We start from the raw sequence: 24212 nt of genomic DNA on the forward strand, positions 1-24212 counted from the left end.
GCCAGTTGGCAACCCATCTTGTGAGATAGGGATTTATACCTAGTTTAGTGAGTTTAGCTATAATTCCAGAATGGGGGATGGTGTCAAAAGCCTTGGCGAGGTCAAGATAGGCTGTGTGAACCACCTTACCCTCGTCTACGGCTTTGGTGATTGCCTCAAAGAAGTTGACCAGGTTCAGGAGGCAAGATCTGCCTTTCACAAACCCAAACTGGGTGGGGTCCAGAGTTTGGAGATTACCAACGTCTTTGTTTATGAATTCCATGATGATACATTCCATGGCCTTGCAGACCAGGCTCTTCAGGCTAATAGGGTGATAGTTCCCAGGATCAGTGGTGGCTCCCCCTTTGTGGAGTGGGATAACTGTTGCTGTGCGCCATTCAGTGGGCACAAAGCCTGACATGCGGCTATGATTGAACATGGTGCTTAGGTAGGGAGCCAGTTCGTTCTGAAGTCCGTGTAAAATGCAGTCTGGGATGTTGTCCGGTCCCATGGATGCTGTGTTTTTGACTTTAGAGAGTGCTGCTTTTACCTGTGAAGCTGTGATTACAGGGACTCTGCATTCTTCCTGTATAGATATGGGCCCATAAGGGGGTGAGAGGGGGGGGGGGTAAAGTTAGCACTGAACCTATCTGCCAGGATGATGGCAGTATCAGTTGGTTCTGTAATTTTTGTGCCATTGTGCTGTAACTCAGAGCAGATCTGGGTGTTGCCATTAAATAAGCTTTTACAGAAAAGCCATTTAGACCCAGTAATTGGGCAGCCCTAAAATTATTTATTTACTTACACTCCATTGCTTCAGTTTTTGTATTTAAATCATCTCCCCTCTCATTTTCTGCAATCACCTGCAATACTGCAAATTTAAAATATTCATGTTTAAACAATGTGTTTACTTAGTATTGGAATTTTCAGCTTTGTCAGGTGTTTGTATAATATTTCGTGACTAATTATTCCAAAGTACTTAGTCTGTTGTTCCTGTCATCATACCAAGTGTTTTGAGAAGGCTTTGAAGAACTGTAGTAAACATTTTTGTGGATAAAGACTTCACCGTTCATAACTAATTAATTAAACTGCTGCATTTTCTAGTTAGTTTGTTAATGAAACTGCTGCATTTTCTGGCTGTTATTGAACAAAGTGCGTTTTGAACTGAATGTGATTATACGGAGTGTCCGTTATTGAACAGAATTGTTCGTTAATTAAACTGCTGCATTTTCTGGCCATTATTGAAGAAAGTACATTTTGAACGAGCTTAGTCACTGCTGCATAGGGTTTTTTTTTTCAGAAGTGTGTGTGTCAGTGAGTGGGCCTAATTGTGTTCCTTTCATTGCTGGGCTGAATAGCTGCAATGATCATTTTTGGGACTGGTTTGTCTGTGCGACGTTTGGACCTTTTTTTTTTTAGCTCCCTCACAGTTGTGAATAATAACCTTCTGTAAGGATGCTTGATAATTCTTTTGGATGAAACTTTACCTGCGAGTTGTCATCTGTAGGGTTTGCTTATCGGGACTTGTTGGGACCTCTACATTTTGGATTTGTTGTAAATGATTGCTGAATATGAGCGGAGTTGCTTTTTAGGGACTTTGCTCACTGCTTGCACAGCTTTTAGCTGTTTTATTTCTTAGTTTTATGATACTTCCCTTCTATCCTGCCTGAGTAACATTTGTAGCTTCTCTAACTTGTTGCTGTCTATATTGCTTTGTGTTTATTTTTGCATACAGGTGTATTAACTGCTTTATTTATTGAGGGGTATTTCGAATGTTTCACAATATTGTAAGAAAAAATATCCCTCTATTTACTATTGTCTCCATTTTTGAAGATTATCTGCTTTTGTTAATCTGTCTGCATTTACTTATATGTCACATTTTATTTTGGAATTTACTGGATCGGTGGTCAGGCGACTGCTGTCTGCTAATTTAGGAGACCGTGTTTTGTATTTTGATTAAGACAAACTTTGTTTGCAGTCTTATTGTTGGGACCTTTTGAGGTTTCTATATTGCCACATATTTTTTGGTTTGTAATGAGCATATATTTTGTGGTATATCTTAATATCTCTTTAGTTTTTTCTAGAGACTGCCTGTCACATTTAAAACTGCTTTATATATTGTATTGTTGTAACTATTGCCTAACGTCTATCACTAATGATGTTGCCATTTCTTTTCCTCTTCCCTCTGCTATTTACACTGACATATGTCACATCTTATCACACTTCCCTGCAATTCTCCCCTTACCCTCCACTTGGAACCTACATCCCTCCCAAAATCTATCCAGGTCCTACCATACTCCTATATGCTCACACTCACTGTACTCTACCACACTATTTATTCTTTAGAATAAAATTACTCCCCTTATTAAAGCTAATCTCAAACTTAAAACCCAAAATTCTCTATCCTCTCCCTCATCCTATCTCTTTACACTCTATCCTGACAACACTCCTCCTTTCAGGTGATATACATCCCAACCCTGGTCCTAATATCCAACTCTTATCTTCTAATTCCTCTACTCCATCTACTATTACTATTACTTCTTCCCCCTACACCTATAGCAATCCTACTCTTACTAGTACCTCCCCATCCACTCTCATTTCTACATACAAAACCAAAAGACTTAAATTTTTCTCCCTTTAATATCCAGAGTATCTGCAACAAAGTGCCTGATCTACATGCTCTCATTCAACACTATACTCTTCACATTTTAACTCTCTCTGAAACTTGGCTAAAACCCCACATCCATAACTCTGAGATCTGCCCCCCTCCCAGTTTCAATATCTACAGACAGGACAGATCTAGCAAAAAGGGAGGTGGTGTCTCCATTTTTTTTCTGACTGTCTCAATATTTTACTACATTCAATTACCTCACCCTACTTCCACCCTGCAGAGCTACTCATAGTAACCTGCCATCTCAACAACTACCAAAAAATGGCCATAGCCTCAGTCTATATTCCACCAGGCAATAATATCACCATCCTTGAAAACATCTTATCTTGGTGTTTTCATCACATCCCCTTTGAAACTATTATACTTGGGGATGTAAATATTGACTGGAACTTAGTTACCTCTAATACACCGTCTCATAGTCTCAACCTACACGGTTTTACTCAACTTGTTTCCTCCCCCACCCGCCTTGGCAAAAAACACTCTAATTCTATCCTAGACTGGATTCTCATAAATTCTCCTAATTTGTACCACCAGCCAGGAATACTATCTGACTCCATTAGTGACCACCTACCTATCCACATTACTAGGTACTCACCCAAACTCACGTGTTCTCATCTCTTTAAATATATCCGTAACCAAAGAAATTTCAATATCACTTCCTTTAACAAAATTCTTTCAAATATTAACTGGTCCTGCCTATATTCTCTACCTTTAAATGGTGCATTTAGCTACTTCAACCAGACATTCCTAAACATACTCAACTCTCTGGCCCCTATCAGGAAAATAAAAGTCAAAGCTAAACATGCCCCCTGGCTATCCAAAGAAACCCTCCACCTTATGGATAAAAGAGATGCCACTTGGAAACAATATAAAAAAAACAAATCTTCTGTCTTCCTTCAGTCTTACATGGAACTTAGAATCCTTACAAAAAAAGAGTCAACCAGGACAGAAGAAAATTTTACCTTTCTGATCAATCTCTGAAACCTACTAACCCCCAGAAGTTCAGGTCATCCATAAAAACTATTCTCAACCCTGGCTCACCCTCAATCCCCAATCCTTTTCCCAATCAATCTCCCTCTGATACCGCCATTCATTTTAATCACTACTTTATTGATACCATTTCTAAACTTGTACCTAACAACTCTAATATTCCCAACCCCACCTCTAATTCCACTTCCAGTACTTTCACTTCTATTACCACACCCATTTTTTCTCCATACCCCCAATCTGACTCCTCTAACCTCTCTGACCCCTTATTGCTCAAACCTGTATCTGTTAGTTATATTAAAACTCTCCTTAGTAAACTCAAATCTTGTTCCCCCGCCCCTGATAACCTACCTTCCCAATTCCTAAGAATTGTTGCTAACTCTGTGGTCCTTCCTGTCTCCATTTTAATAACTCGCTCAATCCAAAAATCTATTTTTCCCTCTATTTGGAAGGAATACTATACTATCCCACTACATAAGGGTGGAAACTCCACAGAACCATCTAACTTCTGTCCCATTGCTATTCTTTCTCCCCTCTCAAAAATTCTAGAAAGGTGTATTCATTCTCAAGTGCTTTCCTACCTTACTCAAAATAATCTTTTGACTAATACCCAGCATGATTTTAGGCCCAAACACAGTACTAACACAGCACTTTTATCCTTCTCTCATACAGTAGCTGAGGCCAAAGACAATAATAAACTTGTGTCTTGCCTTTTCTTAGATCGGTCAAAGGCTTTTGACACTGTTTCTCACAAGCTTCTATTTCAAAAACTTTCTCAACTGAACATTTCTTTCCCCACTCTAAATTGGTTCTCTAGTTACCTGTCCAGTCGCTTACAAGCAGTTAAAGGCAAAATTCCTTCTCACCCTTTCTGCCAGTTCAGACCGGTGTTCCTCAAGGTTCAATTCTTGGCCCCCCTCCTTTTCAACTTCTTCACCAATGGCCTACACACTGCCAGCAATCTCTCCCCTATCATACAGTATGCAGATAATTCACCTCTGATTTCCATTTCTGACTCTATCAATAACCTCCACCATATCACCCAGTCTTCATTTCACTCTGTTGAGAAGTGGCTCTCCAACAATCAACTTATCCTGAACCCCTCTAAAACTAAGCTCTTACTATTCCTACCTAAAGCTCTAGTCCATCACAAATCCACCTTTCTTGTATCCTCAATAAATGGCACCATCATATCACCAGATTTACACACTAAACTCCTAGGTGTCATCATTGACGACCAGCTCAAACTAGATCTCCACATACTTCATTCTATAAAGAAAACACACCAAAAACTGGGCATGTTATATAGAAACAGCAAATTTCTGACCTACAACTCTAAACTACTGCTAGCCCAATCCTATCTCCTCCCCGCCCTCCTCTATGGCTCCCCTCTATTTTCCAATTTACAATATACCCTGCTGGCAAAACTTGACCAAACTTATAACAAAATTGCTAGATTTGTCACCAGCAGCCCCTATAAATCCCATCACTGTTCTGCTCTCAAAAAACTACATTGGCTCGAATTCCCACACCTTCAGATCAAATGTCAGTTGATCCAAGCTTTCCGAATTCTTAATTCTAACTCTGACTGTCCATCTCTGTCCAACCTGATCTCCTGGTACACCCCTCCCCGATCCCTGTGCAGCTCTGATAAACTCTTTCTACAAGTCTATAAACCCAATATTAACATAGGTAAAATACTTTATAAACACTCCATCTCCCTTATTTGGAATAATCTTCCACTCCATATTAGAAGTCATACCTCTCTTCCTAACTTCAAACATGACCTTATTTTCTCCCTCCATAACAACCCTGTATGTACCTGCAACCATCCTACTTAACTCCTCCCTTTCCATATTCCCATTTCTCCACTAGACTTATCATTATGACCTTTTTCATCTTTCGTATCTTACTTTATCCAATCTGCTCTTCTTTCTATACCCTCCCTCTTTATATAATTTACTTTATCCTACTGCTTTACTTTTTTTTTCTCCTTCCTCTAGATCACTTCATTCCTCCTCTACTTCTATCTTCTTTTGTACTTTCCTTCTTCTGACCTTGTATATAGCTATGTACTATTCTTTGGATTGTATTTATTTTTCTTATCCATTGTATCCATAAGTTTGTTTTGCTCTTTATATTGTAAACTTGTCTCTATTTGTATGTATTTGTGTGTTTTCTCCGGGGCTTTTCCCCTCAGGTCTCCACTGAAAATGGGTAATTTCTTACCCAGTTGGACTAACCCGGTTAACAAATGTGGAATAAATAAATAAATAAATAACATTTGTCTCCACTCTCTATCTTACATCTGAAAAAAATGTTCACCTGTCAGTTACTTAAGTTACCTGTTACTTTTCCCAATATAAAAGACTGACATTTCATACATATTTTAATATAAATAATGTTTTTCATTCTAAAGTGTATTTTACCTCAAAAACTCTCTCCATCTCCTCTCTGTCTCTTTCTTAACTAATGCTTTCAACTCCTCTCTCTCCCTCTCCTCCCCCTCCTATCTACTACCACCTTAAGTATTGCCTTCCTCCCTCATTTCTTCTTTCGATTATGAAAAAGTATTATAGCTGCCTGCATTAAGCTTGTATTATTACTACTCATATCCCTGTGCTGTATTACCTTATCACTGGAATGTTTAATCTCCAATACTCAATGTTTGTGCATTCTTATGTCATAATCTCTGGAGCTCTTCTCCCTGGGCCTCCACTAAAAATGAGCTCAGCCCAGTTGGACTTTCCCAGTCAGAAAAAGTAATTAATTAGTTAATTAATTAATTAAATAAATAAATAAGCACTGTCCCTTGTCACCATCCTCTAAGTCATATTTTTCAGCCAAACCTTAATGTAGTCTCTTTTTCTAACCAACCCTATCCCAGTGTAGTCTGCCTAGATATCTCATTGTATAACTTCAGGAGAAAGACCACATCATTTGTGTATCTTGAATTGCCACAAGCTTGCCTATTTTCTTTTTAGGATATTGCCCCAAACCAGATGTATAGTTTCCTATGCATGCTCACAAATAGCCAACACTATGGATTCATGGTCTTATCTCATACTTATGTCGTCTCCCATGCTCTACGCTATCCCACTTTTCATGTGGACTTGACACATGCTTTGGTCACATTTAGGTCATCAGATATGATCATTAGCACATCTTTCAGCTCTGATAATAATAGCTATGCTATATGTGAGTCCCAAGAGAGTTAAGTCTACTAAATCTGAGCTTGTACCTTAAATATCTAGAATAGCTCAGTTTTTAGCTTTTTATTGGTTAATTGGTTAATTTGTTTAAATCTATTTGCTCATTTACTACTGTTAGACTTTTGGCTTTTCCCGGTTAGGGGTCGCCACATCAGAACTTCAGTTTGCTCATGATTGGCAGTGGATTTTTACGGTGCTGAGTTGCCAGCCTGACACCCAATATTCAACGAAGGCATGCCCATTCACACTCGCACCTACCTGCATGTCTTTAACATCACTCGACCATGGGGAGAACATACAGAGTCCACACAGAAGGTGCTCCAGCCGAGAATCAAACAGGAGAGCCTCTTGCTGTGAGGCGACAACGCTAACCACTGCACCACCGCGGCATTACGCTCATTTGCTATTGTTATATAAAAAAAAAATATATTCCCAGCGCCATAAAGTCTGCTCTTCAAATTTTCCCTTAGAACTAGCCAGTTTTTAGTTTTAGTACTCAAATCTGTTTCTTTGAGCTCAGCACTTGTTCAGAACTTGTTGTAAGCACTAAATAAGCTACAAATTACTACAGCACTCAACTTTCCTCACTTGTCTAGAGGAAAACAGTTTTTAGTACTTAATAAATAAGCACCTATCCAGGCATGTCTAAGGGTCATCTCCTGGTGTTTTCTCCTGTCTACCTGATGAATCTGGGCATCTAGGGGCAATGCAGCAATTGTCTCATGTATACAGACAACCCTCTCCTCCTACCACTCAACACTACAACCTGTGAGAGATGTACTTATGCAGCCAAACTGGAAGCAAAGCTCTTTTCACCCAAGACTGGACTAGATAGTCAAGAGAAGAAGGTAAACACTTGCACCACCCCACGCTCATCACATAGTCCCTCAAAACCTACACCACCAAAACACACACATAGCAACACAAAACACACATCTACATTCATGGAGGCTCTCAATAAAAATCTGCTCAAGCAACAGAGACCTCCAAAGCAGAAATGCAAGCAACTTCCACCCCCCAACACAACCCAAATGACACATAGCCCACAAACTCAGTGTGCCACTCAACCACAGCCCATAAGGCATAACAATGTACCCAACGCTCTAGTCATAGGTGACTATAGTCAGGCACACTGATGTTTCACTCACCAGGCTAAACAAGGAGAAAGTTACTGTCAGCTGCCTGTCGGGTGCCAGGATCCGCCACATACTGCACTCACTCAGGTCACTCCACAACAAGTACAAATATGACTCTGTCATTGTCCATGTTGGTGTGAATGACCTGAGACATACCTCCCTGGACTACATGAAAAGAGACGAGGAGCTCTTCGATATTGTAGCCCAGGCAGGTATGACCCTAGCCCTGAGTAGCATCCTGCCATCATCCAGAATGATACCACAGTACAAGGATAAAATGACTGACTTCAACAATTGGCTAAGCTACTGGTGACATTCTAAGGGGATCCAGTATCTGTCTGCCTGGGATGACATGATCGACAGACCACGATGCTTTTGCCAGAGATGGCCTGCACCTGTCACCCTTGGGATTCCGGATACTGGCTAAGGCTCTTGCCACCTCTATAGTGCCTTTTTTTAAGAATGGTTCAAATGACAAATTCACCACCATAACAGGTACAAGCAAGCAAAATCTGAGGGTAATGGTACTCAATGCTAGAAGTCTAAATCTCAAAATGCATTCACTCGAGGCTTTCCTTAAAATGGAGAACATCGACATCCGTGCAGTGACAAAGACCTGGTTCAAGGCTTCAGAGAGCACCCCTGCATTACCAGGCTATTATTCATACCATATTTTTCGGCCACCTAACCTGCACTGAAACACTAAAGGCAGAGGCGAGTCCATATTCATTAAGGATATCCACACCTTCAGGCTAGTTGCTCAGTATAATGCATCCGAGATTATCCAAGTGCAACTAACTCTGGGCAAGACCGCACTCCAAATTGTAACTTGCTACAGATCCCCCACCATGCCCCAGGGTTCCCACTCCTCATTTCTTGATACACTGGAAAATATTAGGGTACAACCCAACACCCTAATAATGAGCGATTTCAATGACCTCACCATTAACCGGGAAAACTACTCATGTACCAACTCTTTTGCTCAATGTTTTCTAGAATTCATAAATTCCAACACCTTGGATCAACTTATCCACACCCTCATCAGGTGAAGCAATATCCTAGACCTGGTCATTACCAACATGGGCGACCGGTGTTCCACACCAGAGGTCAGTTCCTCGGTCAGATCCGACCACAAGCTAATCAGCCTAGACATCCACATCCCGCCTCCCCCCCCCACAATTAGGGAAACTACCGTAAAAAATTTCTCCGAAGCCAACTTCACACTTCTTAAGACAGAAGTGGCAAACTTGATGACACCCATGCAGACGGACAATAGAAGTATGACTACTGAATCCTACACAAATGCACTTTATAAGCACTTACATGAGTGCATGGATCATGCTATCCCTAACAAAACCAAGATGCTATCCTCCAAAAAAAGGAAGCCAATCTGGTGGTCCCCTGCCATAAACAAACTCTACAACAGAAGAAAGAAACTGTTGCAAAAAAGAGTAAAATCCCATGATTGAAGGAACTCCCTGGTCAGCCTCAGTAAGAAGCTGAGATCCCTCATAAAATCCTCCAAAGCTAGTTATGAAAACAAAATCGCCACTGATTCTAAAGACATCCACAAAGCATTCTATAGCTATGTCAAGAATCTCAATGGCAACACTCAGATCTGCTCTGAGTTACAGCACAATGGCACAAAATATACAGAACCAACTGATATTGCCAACATCCTGGCAGATAAGTTCAGTGCTAACTTTACCCCACCCCCACCCCCACCCCTTAAAGGGCCCATCTCTATACTGGAAGAATGCAAAGTTCCTGTAATCATGGCTGCACAGGTAAAAAGCACTCTCTCCAAAGCCAAGAACACAGCATCCATGGGACCTGACAACATCCCAGGCTGCATTCCACATGCACTACAGAATGAACTGGCACCTTACCTAAGCACCGTGTTCAGTCATAGCCTAACCTCAGGCTTTGTGCCCACTGAATGGCACACAGTAACGGTTATCCCAATCCACAAAGGGGGAGCCACCATGGACCCTGGGAACTACCTCCCCATTAGCCTAACAAGCCTGGTCTGCAAGGCCATGGAACGTATTATCATGGAACTTATAAACAAAGAAATTGGTAATCTCCAAACTCTGGACCCCACCCAGTTTGGGTTTGTAAAAGGCAGATCATGTGTCCTAAACCTGATAGACTTCTTTGAAGCAGTCACCAAAGCCGTAGACAAGGGTAAGATGGTTCACACAGCCTATCTAGATTTCGCCAAGGCTTTTAACACCATCCCCCACTCTGAAATTATAGATAAACTCACTCAACTAGGTATAAATCCCTATGTCACAAGATGGGTTGCCAACTGGCTCACTGACAGAACCCACACTGTGAAAGTAGCAGACTCCAAATCCGACTTCAGACCAGTGACAAGTGGAGTACCACAGGATTCAGTCCTGGGTCCTCTCCCATTGGGTATCTACTTTTCTGAAGTACAGGCTAACACAGAAGGTCTTTGGCTAATGAAGTTTGCAGATGACTGCAAACTAGGAGCCATTATTGAAACTCCTAATGGTGAGGACATCCTACAAAAGGGCCTCACTGAGACAGATGCCTGGTGTCAAAGCCATGGCCTCAAGCACAATGCCAAAAAGTACATTGTCATCCACTTTGGTAAAAACTCTGTACCCATGAGCTACCACATAAGTGGTAGTCTACTTAACACTGAAAGCCTGATAAGAGACCTAGGGTGACAGGTGGACAGTAGTCTCTCCTTTGATAATCACATCGCCACAGTAGTCAGGAAATCCTTCTATGTGGCACACCTCATCACAAAAGGATTCTCATCCAGGAAAAAAGGGGTCATTGTTCTCCTCTACTCGTCACTCATTAGACCCATTATAGAGTACAGCACCCCTTTTGGTATGTGCCTCACAAGACATCTACAACAACTGGAAAGGCTGCAGAAATACCTCACAAAGAGGATTACCGGCCTCAAACAGATGCCCTATACAGATCATCTCAAAAAACTCCAGCTTTACTCTGTCGCATATCGCATACTCAGAGGTCATCTCTGCCTAACATATAAAGCTGTGTCAAACCCAGAGCTGTTGGACATGCTCCACTTAAAGAATTCCCAATCCCTCGGAGCTACACACCCTAGGGACCTACACCTTATCACCACAATAAACAGAACATGCTGGAGGGATAGATTCCTGTCCCACATACTTCCCATACTCTGGAACAAACTACCTATCTATATCAAACAAAGCTCCTCATTAGCACTCTTCAAGAAAAATCTTGATGATTGGATGGGAAATAGGAAATTCACCCTGGGGATCACCTCTGTGGCTCTGCTTGACAGAGGCACAGGAAAATCATTTTCTTGGGTGGTGAAAGCCAGGGTACCTTTTTGGCTAGGCTTGTACAGGCCCTAGGGCCGATAGCCTAGTACCTACCTATGAACTTATGAACCTATAAATGCAAGCAATATGACTGATTGCATGTTATATGGGTTACTGTAATGTTGGTAAGGACTTTACAGCTGAAGCTTAGGACGTCTTTACAATTTTCTGGCACTACTAGACTAAGGCAGGTGTTATGCATAACTTTTTCAACAGTTTACTCACAATGTACCTGGGGGTGGGGGTACTTACCGACCTAAGCTACAGCTTTCAGGTAGCATGCTTCTACATCCAGACTTGGGTAACATGGAAATCATCGCCCAATGGTCATTGATTATTTGCAAGTCCACTGATACTGCCACTTAGAATTCCTCTGTTCTTCAAAAACATAATATACTGTGACAGACAGAAGTAGCCAGAAACATTGCTAATGTTAGTTGTAGACAGACCATATAATTTCATACTTTGAACTAATACGTAATAAAAAAAATTGAATCTTACCATAGGAAAAAAACATTAATTAAGTGTTACAGATTTCAGATTGCTTATATTGGGCCAGATTCAGGAAGGCTTACACGGAGTTCAAGAGTAGTGTAAGCCTCCGTGTAAGCCTCCCGATTCAGGAACAGCCCAAATCTCCATGTAAGAGACAGCTAACACGTCTCTTACATGGACTGGGCGTGGAAATGCTCAATACCTCATTTGCAGCTCAAAGATATGCAAATGAGGTATCTGAGCGATCCACGAAGCAGAAACCAGTCCGTGTAACGGACGTGTTAGCTGCAGAAATGTACTCAGCTGACAACTGAGTACATTTCTGCAATTAAAATGGAGCTATGTCAGCTCCAAATAAAGGGTGCATTTGTTTCATTAAGCATGCCAATGGCCAAATATGTGGCCATTGGCATGAAAAAGTGTTGCTAAAATATATTATATAACTTTTTTTTTTTCACGGGGTTTTTAGGTTTAACTGCAGCGCACACCCGCGCAAACGGGGTGCGCTACCTAAAACTAAAAACCGAAGCTTATAAGCCCACAATTGTGGATTTATGTATTACATGGAATGTCAATGGAGGGACTTGCAGACCAAAAACAATATGGCCTCCGTTTAGTGGTTGTCAAGGGGGGTAAACTCCGTGTAAGACATGTAACTAGTCATTACTAGGCAATCCTATGTAAATGAGGGTTACAATACTGAATCACACTGCCACATAGGTAATGAGCACTTTCTGAGTAGTGTAAGAGTTAGAGAAGGGGGAGGAACAGAGTAAGAGGTAGGTGACATCACGGGGGGGGGATAGATACACATGTACCAGATTGGAGGGCAATGTAAGGTGAAAGATGACAGACAGACTTCAGGGAGGGAGGTGTGTCCCAACAGAACACTAGGAAAGTCAAGAAATGGAAGGTTTACGCTGTCCCTACACTCAAAGTTTCTTTTTATACGTGCATGCGCATGTGTGCGCGCGTGTAAGGCAGGTTCAACATGTGGGAGCGTGTTGCAAACCGTTTACAACGGTTTGCGTGGGCGTGCACGTGTGTAAGGCTGTGTGCGCGCATTTTAACATGAATCAGCTAAGTTCACACCGTGTAAGGATGTGTGCGCGCGTGTAACACCGTGTAGGGATGTGTGCGAGCGTTTAAGTGACTGTGAGCGAGTTTGAGCTGGTGTGCACATTGCTCCCCTTCAGGAAACAGAGAGGAAACAGGGAAAACCAAAATACTAGGAAACTGCCAGGGAATACTGCTGGAGTTAATTGGTGGAAACAATTGGAAGCAGGCAATTATGTAGGCAGACTAGAAGCCCAACCCAGCACTTAAAACACTGCAAAGAGCAGTGCAGGGTGTTTCTCACAAGAGATACTGCAAGAAAGTAAGCTATCAGAATTGAAAACGGAAAAAAGCTGAACTCCGAGCAGAAATGCTAGGGGCTGCCATAGCTGTTATAATCAGGCAAATGCAAATTGCTGAGGGTGGTGTCAATGCAGATGCTGACAGACAACCCAGAGTGAGGAGAAGGAGAAGAGTATACAGGCCCAGGGTCACCTACTATGGGTTACATGAGCTGGAGATAGTAGAGCGCTACAGAGTGGACAGAGACCTTCTGCAGCAGATTGTTGAGCTGTGCAGGCCACATCTCACACACAGAACCAACAGAGGGGAACCCATCCCAGTGGAAACCAAGGTATGTGTTGGCCTAAGAATACTAGCAACAGGTACCTTCCAGAGACCAACTGGTGATATGATGGGGATATCACAGGCATCAGCCTCCAGGGTACTGCACCAGTTCCTGGATGCCATGTCAGCACATGTTGGTGATCATATATATGTCCCTAATGACCGTGAGGTTGTGGCCAGCAATATGCGTCTCTTCCAGCAAATAGCGGGATACCCTGAGGTGCTGGGTGCAAGACTGCATGCACGTACGCATCAAAGCACCAGCTGGTGAGCGGGGTAGAGTCTACATTAACCGCAAGGGATACCCTTCCATCAACTGCCAGGTCGTGTGTGATGCCCAGGGCATAATAATGAATGTGTGTGCTGGCTGCCCTGGGAGCTACCACGATTCCCACATCTGGCATCTGACGCAGCTGTACCAATCATTTGCCAGTGGGAACTTCCCACACGGACACCTAGTGGGGGATGCAGGTTATGCACTTGAGCCGTGGCTGATGACACCCATCAGAAATGCACACACACCTGAACAGGAACGCCATAATGAGGCACACGCACAAACACGTAATGTCATAGAGCATGTGTTTGGGCTGCTCAAGTCACAGTTCCGGTGTCTGGACACATCTGGTGGAGCCTTGCAGTACACACCAACTACATGTACCCAAATGGTCATGATATGTGCTATGCTACATAATATGATCCTGCGGAAACAGCTGCAGCAGGACCAGCACAGGGCTGGGCCTAACATCCCCCCACCATTGCCAAGGCCACCACAGGCAGAGGGTGACTCGGAGGAGGAACAACCTGACCTTGTCCCAGTAGGAAGAAGGAGGCGTGCCCAGTATGCCCTGGCCTTGGCAAAGAGGCAACGCATAGCACATACACTTGGTCAGTAGGAACACTGGGACTGATACCCGCTCTGACTCACTCATATAGTAACAGGGATGCCTAACATGACACAACCTGCTTCCAAACATGTACAGGGAGTGTAGTATGTGCATCCGACAGAGGCAGCCCTGCAGCACCACCTGAGGCATGAATGCCATGTGTTAAGTAATGTAATACCATGTACCATATGCACACCTGAGGACCCGACTAACATCCACCCTCACCAATCATAAACCACAAAAAACACAATCCTACCTCATAGGTACCACAAGCGATAGTAACCTAGATGTAATGCTACCCAATGCCAGAAGTATAAATGCGTGCAGTGTAAACACACACAGTATAGAGAATGTAGATACCAGTGCTGTAATAGAAAACAGGGTCAAAGCCCACATCAGCACCCTGACACTACCAGGTCACACTTCTGTCCTAATAGCAGGAACTGCCCCAGGCCTACTCTGGCAACGTGAGTGTCAAACAAAATATTACTGTCAACCTGGGTGCCCAGGACCCTGATAACCTCTTCTGTGCTTAGCGGATTGCCACCTAGATGGGAACTAGGGGTAACCCTGTTGTTCCCGAAGGGTATGACTATGCATTGTTTAGCGTTTAACGTAAGGCCATGGCTCTGGCACCAGTTATCTGTGTCTATGAGACCCTTCTGAAGGATGTCTGTGTCAGATGGGTTTCCAGCTATGGTTCACAGTTTGCAGTCATCTTCAAACTTTGTCAGCCATAATCCTCCTGTGTTTGCTCGTACTTCTGAAAAGTAGATGCTGAACAAATGTGGGCCCAGGACTGAGCCCTGTGGGACATCACTTGTGACAGCTCTGGAGTGTGACATGGCACCAGCAACTTTGACCCTGTGTGTTCTGTCACTTAGCCAGTTTGCAACCCATGCTGTGATGTATGGGTTCACAATTAAGCTGGTGATGTTTTCAATGATACCTGAGTGGGGTATTGTGTCGAAAGCCTTTGCCAGGTCAAGGTAGGCTGTGTGGACTGCCTTGCCCACGTTAATGGCCTGGGTGACTGTCTTGAAAAAGTCAACCAAGTTTAAAAGGCATGATCTGCCCTTGACAAAGCCAAACTGGATTGGATCCAATGTCTGCAAGTCCCCTATGTCTTCATGTATTATTCCCATTATGATCCTCTCCATAGCTTAGCAGAACAGGCCTGTCAAGCTGATGGGATGGTAGTTTCCGGGGTTGGTGGAGGCACCTCCTTTGTGAAGTGGGTCCACCATTGCTGCATGCCACTCCTTGGGCACATATCCTGAGGTGAGGCTAAGATTAAACAGCTGCCCCAACTGCGGGTGTAATTCCTCATTGAGTTCATGGAGCACACAACTGGGGACACCATCTGGTCCCATGGATAAAGTGTTTTCCGCCTTGGATAGAGCAGTTCTCACCCCAGCATTGGAGATGTTTGGGGGGCTACAATCCTCTGGTGTAGATACCCCTCCAGTTGGGGGGAGGGGGGGAGAAATCTGCATTGAACCTGTCAGCCAGTATGTTGGCAATGTCTGTAGGTTCAGTGATATTTACATCATTTCGAACTAATTCCGAGCATATCTGGGAGTTCCCTCCCAGGTTTCAAACATAGGTAAAAAAGGCCTCATAATTGTCCCTTGAGTCCTGAGTGGGTTTACTCTCAAAACTCGCCTTGGATGATTGTATGGGGGAACCCAGTGTTTTACTCATAATGAGCAGGGGTGTCTTCCCTTCTACGGATTTCGCTCTATCTTGTAGTAGCTCCTTCCTTCTGTTGTAGAGCTTGTTTATGGCTAGGGTCCACCAGACTGGATGCTTGCCTGTGATACAAAGAGTCTTTGTCTTGTTTGGGATTGCCTGATCCATGCAGTCCTGGAGGTGCTGGTAGAAGGCATTTGTAAGTGATACAGCGGCTTGGGTAATGGTGTCCGCTGGCTTGGGGGCCTTGAAAGAGACCACACCAGTCCGTAGAAATGTGAAGTCGGCATTTGTGAAGGTCTTCACTGTTTGTTTTTCTATCTGGGGTGTGGGTGGGATGTGGACTCCCACTGAGATTAGTCCATGATCTGATCTTACCAATGATGGGTATACTTCTGGTGTTGAACAGTGTGACCCCATGTTCGTGATGATGAGTTCTAGTATGTTGTCTCCACTTGTGGGGATGATGACCAGTTGTTCCATGGCATTTGAGTGTATGAACTCTTGGAACCTTTGTGTTAGAGTGTTGTGGCTTGATTAGTGATCCCAGTCTATATTTGGATAGTTGGAATCACCCAGTAGGATGGTGTTTGGAGATACATATATCCCCTCCAGTGTTTTCAGGACAGCTGTGTGAGGTACCTGAGTTTGAGAGGGTGGCATGTAACATGCTACAAACTGCAGAGCAGTCTTGCCTACGGTTACTGGCACCTGGATGGTCTCAGATGCATCGTGTGTTGCCACCAACCTCGGGGTGAGGGTGTCCTTGATGAATATGGACACCCACCCTCCTTTCTTGGTGTTGTCCAGATTCCGGTGCCGGAACGCATGATATGAGGTAACATCCGATAGTGCCGGGGTGCTGTCAGAAGCTGTGAACCAGGTTTCGGGCACAGCACAGACATCAATGTGCTACATACTGAGAAGGGCATCGAGTGTGTGCAGCTTGAGGTTGAGACCTCTGGCATTGAGCAGCATTACCCTTAGTGTCTTTCCTTTTCTGTGTTCTAGGGTGGTAGGTGTAGAATCTGAATCTTGCATAAAAAAGGCACAATGGGGGTGGCAAGAGCATCAGCCGAAATCCAGAAGCCCAGGGGTGACAGGTGCAAGCCGTCCCTTGCAAATCAGCGTGGCCTGTCCAGCATGTCATCCCAGGCAGACAGACATTGGACCCCCTTTGAATGACACCATAGTTTAAGCAAATTATTACAGCTGATCATCTTGTCTCTGTTTATGTGGCATCATACTTGGTGAAGGTAGGATACTGCTCAAGGTCAGGGTCATACCTGCCTGGCCTACATAATCAGAGGGATCCTCTATGTCTCTTTCCATGTAGTCCAGGGAGGTACATCTCAGGTCGTTCACATCAGCATGGATAATGACTAGGTCAGACTTGTACTTGCAGTTGAGTGACCTGAGTGCTTGCATTATGTGGTGGATTCCAGTGCCCGATAGGCAGCTTACTGTGACCTCCTCCATACTCGATCTGGTGAGCGGGACGTCAGTGTGTCTGACTATGGAGTCACCTATGACAAGTGTGTCTGGCATTGTGTTTGGCCTTAAGGGCTGTGACTGTTTGGCACACCGACTCTGTGGTCAATGTGTTGCATGTGCTGTGCCCTGTGGAGGCAGTTGTGTGAGTGTCTGCTGTGGTGGCCACTGCCGTTTTGGTAGAATTCTGATCAGAGTCTCCGAGTATGTCTTTGTGTGTCTATGTGTATGATTTTAAGTTGTGAAAGTGCCATGTGAGACTGGGTTTGTGATGTGTGTGGTTACCTTCACCTTCTCTCTGGTCTTGCTAGTCCTATGTTGAGAGAGCTCAGCCTCCACTTTGGCTATATAGTTGCATCTCTCACATGTATGTGTGTTTTATGGGAGAAGGAGAGGGTTGTCAGTGTACATGAGGCAAGTGTAACATTGCCTCAATATTCCCAGGTTCACCAGCTGAGCAGGAGAGGACACTAGCAACTGATCCCTAGACATGCTAGAAGGAATAGACATAACAATGTTGGAATACAGGGAGATATCAAGCCCCCCAAACCACATCATAGTGCTTGACTGACAATACCTACACATACACCAGTGTTTCATAGTGTCATAGTTTACTACTAGGCTATCTGCCCTAGTGCATGTATAAGCCTAGCCATAGTGATGTGGCTATTGCCACCCCTTATAGTGGTAATAAGTGTACAGAATAGATTCGAATATTGTGCCTCTGACTTAGTAGTGACACATTATGACCCCTTACGTAATTGAATAACATGACTGTGCCTCTGTCTAGTCTGTGCCTCTGTCTCATATGCAGTTGTCCAGATGTCTCCTGAAGAGAGTCAGTGAGGGACTCTGTCAAACATGAACTGGGATACTCTGCTAGAGTGTGAGATGCCTCTGAGTTATGACTCTGTCCCTCCAGCATGTCCTATACATGTATGTGCTGAGGTTCAAATCCTCAGCTCTCATGGCTCTGGTGGATTTGGATTGCTTGCAGTGGAGCATGTCCACCAAATCCTGATTGGACATGGTCTTGTATGTCAGGCATAGGTCACCTGTAAGTATGCGGTATGACACTGAATAAAGCTGGATTTCCTCTATTCTGGAAGCATATGACATGTGTTGAAGACCCCTGATCTTCATGGTAGGTACTTTTGGGGTCTCTCCAGCTGTTGCAAGTGCTGGGTGAGGTACATACCATATGGGGCTTTGTATTCAATCATGGGCCTGATAAGGGAGAAAGATAGTGGAACAATGACCTCCTATGATCTGGATGGAAAACCCTCTATGATAAGGTGGGCAAGATAGAAAGTCTTCCTAACCACTTTGGCAACAGGGGTGTCAAAAGAGATGCCACTATCTACATGTGTCCCCAGGTGTCTGATTTGTTTTCTGTGCTCAGTGGGTTGCTGTCTATGTATTGATCTGTGGGTACTTTGTTCCTCCCAAAGGGGATGAATACACATCAGTTGCATTCAGTTTCAGGCCATGCGTCTAGCACTAGCTGTCCGCCTTTGTGACGGCATTCTGTAGGATGTGTGTGCCGGCTGATGTATTCACTATGGTGCCTAGGTTGCAGTCATCTGCAAACTTTGTCAGCCACAACCCTCCTATGTTTGCTTTCACATCTGAAAAGTAAATACCAATTAAGAGGGGTCCCAGGACACATCCTTGTGGGACACCACCTGTGACTGGCTTCGAATCTGACAAGGCACCTGCAATGTTGACTTTATGGGTTCTGTTTCTTAGCCATTTTGCAACCTATCCTGTGACATATGCTGTTATATGTCAGCTGTTGAGCTTGGCTATGATGCCTGAGTGGGGTATTGTGTCACAGGCCTTAGCCAAGTGCAGGTAGGCTGTGTGGACTGCGTAGCCCTCATCGATGGCCCTACTGACAGTTTCATAGTAGTCAACTAGGTGCAAAAGGCAGGATCTGCCCTGTACAAAGCTGAACTGGGTGGGAACAAGGGTCCGTAGGTCAGCAATGTCTCTGTGTAAGAGCTCCATAATGACTCTTCCCATAGCTTTGCAGACAAGGCTGGTTAAGCTTGTGTGGTGGTAGTTTCCATGGTCTGTGGAGGCATCTCCTTTGTGGAGTGGGACCACTGTTGCCATACGCCAGTGTTCAGGTACATATCCTGTAGCAAGACTAAGGTTAAATAGCAGTTGTATATACGGGTCCAGCTCCTTCTGGAGTTCACATAGCATGCAACCGGGGATACCAGCAGGTCCCATTGATGCTGTGTACTTGTCTTTGCTGAGTGCGGCTCTCACATGGACATCCAAGATGACAGTGAGGTTATATACAGCTGTGATAACTATCTTCTTTTGGGGGTGAGGGAGGGGGTAAATCACACTGAAGCTGTCGCCGAATGTTGCCAATATCTGTCAGGTCACTGGAATATATGTTGTTGTGTACCAACTCTGAGCATATCTGAGGGTTCCCAACCAGGTGTCTGACATAACTGAAGAAAGCAGTGTGGTTACCTGCATTGTCTTTGGTGATTTATGTCCCCAAGTTGACCTTGCATGTCTTTATGAGATAATGTAGCTTTCTACTAGTGCTGATCACAGCTGTCTTCCCTTTTGGAGATGTAGCTCTGTCTTGCATTAGTAACCCTCATCTGTCATACAGTTTGTTTATGGCTGGGGTCCACCAGACAGGCCACTTTCCCTTTGTGGAGAGGGTCCTGTTTTTATTTGTGATTGCATGGTCCATGCTTTCTGACATCTAGCTAAGGGGAGGTCATCGTGTCTCTGCAGTTATCTTTCATCAGCATTAGAAATGACCACAACAGCCCCTGTGGGGTGTACCTCATGCAGACACATCCAGCACCTGTAAAGTCCACAACAGTACCTCACCAGGAGTATGAAAGAGCTGGAACACATGTAATGTGTTGCCTGATTAAACAGAGTGCAGCTCCACACACTGCCATGCTGTCCACCCAGATGCAAGCTGTGCCTGATGTAGAAAGCCATGCCCAAGCTGGAATCAATGCACATGCTGCACCTTGTACAATCTGAATGGCAGGGAGCTATGCACATGAGGGACCTGAACCCCAGCACTGACATACATAGGACAGGCTGTACTGCATTATCCATAACACAGAAGCCACCCCCACGCATGAGTAAACTACCAGTACAGGTTATCCGTAGAGACACTCGTTGATTCCCCTCAACAGGAATCCTAATGAGTGGATGGGAGATGGGAGGTTTACCCTGGGTATCAATGTTATGTCACAGGTAGACAGAGGCACAGTATACTAAACAAGACATATGTCATGGCAAACTACACTTACAATGTGTTGACGGACAAACACACTCCGACTAGCATTAGAAATGGCCTAGGGCACATCAGTAGTGTTTGCCAATGTACACCCATGTTGTGGAATACACTACTGATGTTGGGTGAGGCTGTTGTAAGTAGTTCACATCTGAACATAATGCAACATGGTCAGATAGGTTCATAGGTACATAGGTTTATACTAGGCTATCTTCCCTAAGGCAGGTATAAGCCTAGCCCAGAGTTTGTTGGCGTACACCACCCCTTATATGGAAACAGTACTGTGCCCATTATTTTGTCATGCCTCTCTCCAGCAGTGACACAGTGACGATCCCGGTTAAACGTATGACCTTCCATCCACAGGTCAAGATACCTCTTGAACACAGCCAGCAAGGTGCTCTGCCTCACATGGACCGGGATTGTATTCCACAGCATAGGAGTCTCCGGTGATAACTCCATCCCTCCAACATGTCCAACGTACATCCCTGCTAAGGTGTAAGTCACTTGCACTAGTGGTTCAGGTGGATCTGCCGATTCTGAGGTGGAGCATGTCCATTAATCCCTGTTTGGACATGGCCTTGCATGTCAGGCACATGTCACCTCTAAGCAGACGGTATGTGAGTGAATAGAGTGGGAGTGTCTTCAATCTGGCAGCATATGACAGCTGTTGGGGTTCCTTGATCCTTTAGGTGGGGACATTCAGGGTGTCTCCAATTGCTGCAGATGTTGGGTGAGATACATCCAGAATAGGGCATTCTACTCGATCACCGGTCTGATAAGTGAAGAGTACAGGGGAACAATGACCCACTAGATCTGGATGTGAATCCCATCCTGATCAGGTGGGCAATGTAGAAGGTCTTTCTAGCCACTTTAGCAACGTGAGTGTCAGAAGAACGGCGACTGTCAACCTGGGTCCCCAGGTCCATGATAACCTCCTCTGTGCTTAGAGGATTGCCACCTATATGGTAACTTGGGGTTACCTTGCTTTTCCTGAAGGGTATGTCTACACATGTTGTGCACTTTGACTTCAGGCCATGGCTCTGGCACCAGCTATCAGTTACCGTGAGTCCCTTCTGAAGGATATCCGTGTCTGATGCACTGTCCACTATGGCCCAGTGTGCAGTCATCTGCAAACATTGTCAGCCAAAGTCCTCCCATGTTGGCCTGTACTTCTGGGAAGTACATGACAAACAATAGGGGGCCAAGGACTGAGCCCTGTGTGTCACCACCTGTGACCAGCCTGGAGTCTAACATAGTGCCAGCAACTCTAACCCTGTGGGTCCCGTCCTTAAGCCAGTTTGCAACCCATCTTGTGACATATGGGTTTACATTTCAGTTGTTAGGGTTTTCTACAATACCTGAGTGGGGTATTGTGTTGAAAGTGTTTGCAAGGCCAAGGTAGGCTGTATGGACTGCCTTTCCCCAACAATGGCCTAAGTGACCATTTTGAAGATGTCAACCGAGTACAAAAGGCATGATCTGCCCTTGTCCAAACCAAAATGGGACGGGTACAATGTCTGCATGTCCCCTATATCTTTGTTTATGAGCTCAATTATGATCCTCTCCATAGCTTTGCAGACTAGACTTGTTAAGCTTATGGGGCAGTAATTACCGGGGTCCGTAGAGGCACCGCCTTTGTGCAGATGTGCACAACTGGACCCTAACCAGGCTGTTGTGCACACTATGGAAATGTAAAGCAGTGATAGGACTAAAGCCCAGGATACTGACCACCACAGTGAAAGTACTGAACCACTACACTATACAGTACTACAGTGTTAGGTCAGTATGAACGGATGTTGACAATTGTGTGCAAAGTATCCCATGCAAAACCTGCAGGCACAGTATACTCCCTGTTGTGTTCACACAAAAAGCATTTGGACAGTAACTACACAACATGGCACAGAACACACAACCATAAACTGGAGGTATTTGTTGAAGGTCACACTCATCCACAAATGTGATGGGCTGCAGGAGTTCAACATATGGAAAGCCCACACTGGGCATGCTCACACACTTAGATAAATGAGACATCTTTCACACAACATGCCATGGGAAGGCTGAACTGGGCATGCTCACACACTTGGTCCAAATGTTACTCCTAGCAACTGTGAAAACACACCAGAGGATGCTCATTCCCCTTTCTAGACACTGATCATGTAAGCACCCTATAAGTATATCAGGAGAAAAGGAATATCTCAGTAATCCGAATAGCGCGCTCTGCTAATGTGTCCGTCTCTAGTGTCATAACATAGTTAGGTAGGGGTTTGAATCCGGCAAGTGTGTGTGAAGGGGTGTAAGTGTGTATGTAAGGAACATCCCTTTTGGCAACTGGGAAAACACACCACAGGATGCTCATTCCACTTTCTAAACTCTGATGATGTCAGCACCCTATAAGTATATCAGGGGAAAGGAAGTCTCCCAGTAATGCGAATAGCGCGCTGCGCTAATGCGTCTGTCTCTAGTGTCATAACATAGTTAGGTAGGGGTTTAAATCCAGCAAGTGTGTGTGAAGGGGGGTAAGTGTGTCTGTAAGTGTGTATGAAAGGAACATCCCTTTTGGCAACTGGGAAAACACACCACAGGATGCTCATTCCACTTTCTAAACTCTGATGATGTCAGCAACCTATAAGTATATCAGGGGAAAGGAAATATCCCAGTAAACTTCACGAAGTAGAAAACGGATAAACTGTTGAAATACACACAAGAGGCAGAATGCTGACAAGAGGAAACACCACCAAACACGATATCTGCACCAACAGCAAACGAAATGAAATTTATTAAAAATGAGCGCTGTAGAGCATTCTCCACCTTCATCAGATAATGATTTTGTTTCAAAAACCTCCTTTTATACACAGCTGATTGTTGTTTAATTAGTTAACATAGTTACTAATGAGCTGTTAACCTGAGGTATTGAAAACTAAAAATGGTAGCTTAAAGCTAAGCTGCACCAAATACGTTAAAACCATTAATGAAAAACATTGATAAAAAAGTGTGTACATATGCATAAAATAAATAACATAAATAAATAAATGAAAAATTTATACATAAATACATACATACTCAAAACATGGTACGCAAAAATCTGTTCCATAATTAATAATGTGAATATGATGAATACGTAGATTTGACTGTGTGAACATCACCAACATGAGTAAATCAATGAAGAAAATACAAAAGTTTTTAGAATTCTACATGAATCCTTTTAGAATTCTACATAAATTCTTGTAAAATTTTATATATATACAAAATGACCTATACAAGTTCAGGAAAACACATGCATCTATGCATTATATGTGCATTACTCTGTTATTATATTGTTTTTATTATTATTACTGCTGTTATTATT

The sequence above is a fragment of the Protopterus annectens genome, chromosome 12.part0 (genome assembly GCF_019279795.1).
Source record: "Protopterus annectens isolate FY-2018-M chromosome 12.part0, PAN1.0, whole genome shotgun sequence".
NCBI classification, from domain to species: domain Eukaryota; kingdom Metazoa; phylum Chordata; order Ceratodontiformes; family Protopteridae; genus Protopterus; species Protopterus annectens.